General features: G+C 51.5%; 1 protein-coding gene across 1 annotated transcript in view; it reads right to left on the reverse strand.

The window, feature by feature from the left end:
- Positions 1–2,702, reverse strand: part of Syne3 (spectrin repeat containing nuclear envelope family member 3) — a 77,576-nt gene that overhangs the window by 31,278 nt on the left and 43,596 nt on the right. The window lies entirely within an intron of this gene.

A 2,702-nucleotide genomic window follows, 5' to 3' on the forward strand; every position in this document is an offset into this window, starting at 1 on the left:
GAAGCCAAATGAACACTTTCCTCCCAGAAGAAATGCTTCTGGTCAGAGCTTGTAGCATACCAATAGAGGAGCAAGGTAGGGCAGAGGGACTCTTCCAGTGCATACCTTGTGTGTAGCTTATGGAATCCATAAGCCATAACCAAGTTATCAGCCATTGTTCACAGAACCAGCCCTCCTGAGAAGGTGCATGCTGGATCTAGGAAGAGCCAGGATTCTCACAGGGCCCAAACTGAAATCCAGACAGCAAGACTACACTCTCCATCCCTACATAGGGATGAGGGGAGACCCGGAAGCTGGAGGCCCCAAACTGTTTCTATCAAGCCAAATGCTTTTGGCTTTGCCTGACAGTGACTTTGACCATTCGGGAGCAACTTGCGTTCTGTCACATAAGTAGCCAGACAACACGGGGAGGACGGCCCCATTCCCATCAAACCTTTCGTTACAGATCCTAAAGCTTGAAATTTTTCCCTGCCCATTTAAACACCTAAAACCTGTTCTTAGCCCAACGCCAAGCAGTCACAGGGGAGGCCAGGCAGTGCAGCAGCCGAAGCCTCGTGACCTCAGCTCCTCCCTGTGGAACAGGCCTTGTCTAGGAAGGCCCTGGTCCCATGGGAAGCTGAGTCACAAGCCCTCCCTCCACTGAGGAGGGCAGGCGGGTGGATCTGAAGCCTTCCCCATGGGTCTGTGTGTGGTCCCCTCCTTTGAGACAATGCTCACCAAAACTACACAATACCAGCTCGTTAAACTTCAGCAGTAACAGCAAACCTAAGACAGTCTGCCCGGTTTAGAGATGGGATAACCAAGGCTTAGGACCAGGTCACTTGGGAAAGAGATGATAATCTCAAAATAAGGACTGGCTACATCCCCAAGTAGAGCCTTGGGCAGGGACCACCCCCTTCGCAGATCAGTCCTCCACCTCGAGAAAGTTGTTGGGGCCTCTTGCATTCCTTCAGTGGTTCACACTTCCTGTGGTATGGTTTACACACACAGCTCCCTCCAACCCCAGGAAAAGCTCCTGGATGAGACTCAGCGGGTTTGCCAGGAACCTCAGAGGCTGAGCCTGATGTCGATGGCGGTGGTGATGGGGGCAGACAGGGATGGGGTGGGGTGCGGGACTCCTTCCAGGAATGAATCGTGGGTAGTTCTGCCTGTATGAATGATGAGGTGCTGGCACCCAGAAAAGTCCAGAGTAAACAAAAAAATCCCCATGATAAGGAGCAGGCGCTAGCAAGGAGCGGTGGCAGGCAAGGATCCAGATTAGCTGAGTGCCAGGCACAACAGCCATTTCAAAGCCAGAGCCTGGCCAGTGGGGAGAGTGACAGGGGCAAGAGTGGACAAGGGCTCTGCCTTCTCATTAAAGCAAACAATTAAACCATCTGCGGCAGGCAGAGTTGTCAGCAATGTCAAAACCCAAGCAATTAACAGGGTGGCTTGGATTTATGTCCCCAACAAAGGGCTGCGGAAAGTCTAGGACCCGTGGCCTGATGCCAGGCAGCCCTTTTCTGTGCAAGAGGGCGGATGTTGCTGTTTGCAGCTCTCGGAAGCAATGGTTTCAAATCAAACAAGGAAGATACTCCTGGCATCCGCTGGCCTGCCTGCGCTTTCCTTCTGATACTTTGGGAGGAGAACCTCCACACTGGGCCTAGAAGCTTCTTCAGGGGTGGTCCCAGAAGCCAAAGGGGGTGCACCTGTCCCCACCTATATCAGAGGCTTCACTGCCTCACATGCCTGATGTCTATAAAAAACACACAGGGGGAGGGGTGGAGAGGTGGCTAAGCAGGTAACTGTCCCCGTGCTGCCAAACCTGACAACCAGGACACATGGTAGAAGGAGAGAGAGGGCTTGGAGAGGCAGCTCAGTAGTTCCGAGTGCTTGCTACTCTTACAGAGGACCCAGGTTTGGTTCCCACCACCCATGTTAGGTAGCTCACAACTACCTATAATTCCAGCTTCATGAGCACACACATACAAACACATGTATGAGTGTGATGTCACGTGGGCTAAGCCACTTCTGTTTTGTTTTTTTTTCAAGTCAGCTGGCCAGTCCCCCTTAAATAGTCCCTCTAAGCCCTCTGGGGTCCCAGACCCACAGAGAAAGATCAAGTGTTCCCAGGCTTCAGCCAGCAGCTGGAAGGTGAAAACAATCCACTTCTGTAGAACTCAGTCCCCTCATGCCTCCACACCTTTCTTCCATGTTGGGGTTGAGTTGACAGTTATACCAGAAAGACTAGCTCCCCCCCCCCCAAGTCTTGCTGGTCCCATCATGGAGGCCTAGTGACCATACACCCAGCTAACTGAAAACCCACCTTCTACCAGAAGCCCCAAATCCCCTCTCTGTACTGATGTGTAGTGACAATTTTGGTTTCTTTAAAACAACACAGAAATAGGAATGTGCATTTGTTTTAATCCCAGGAGTGGGATATAGGTAGGGCTGCTTCAGATTGTCCACAGTAGCTGACTGTGATTTGCCTCGTGCTCTAGCAGGGGTGTGATTTTGCCAGCTGCAGATAGTTTCTGCAATTGTGTGATGCTTGGAATCCTGGGAACTTTTCAGAGGGTATATAATGTTAAGACCCTGAGAGCTAAGGGGTTGTTGATATTGGATAATTGGTTGAGGTTTGTTAAGTAGTCATGCACAAAGAAGGAGGAGGAGGAGAAGGGGGGAAAGGGGAGAGGGATGAAGGGAGGAGGAGGAGGGGGAGG

This window comes from Mus pahari, chromosome 7 (genome assembly GCF_900095145.1).
Source record: "Mus pahari chromosome 7, PAHARI_EIJ_v1.1, whole genome shotgun sequence".
NCBI lineage: Eukaryota > Metazoa > Chordata > Mammalia > Rodentia > Muridae > Mus > Mus pahari.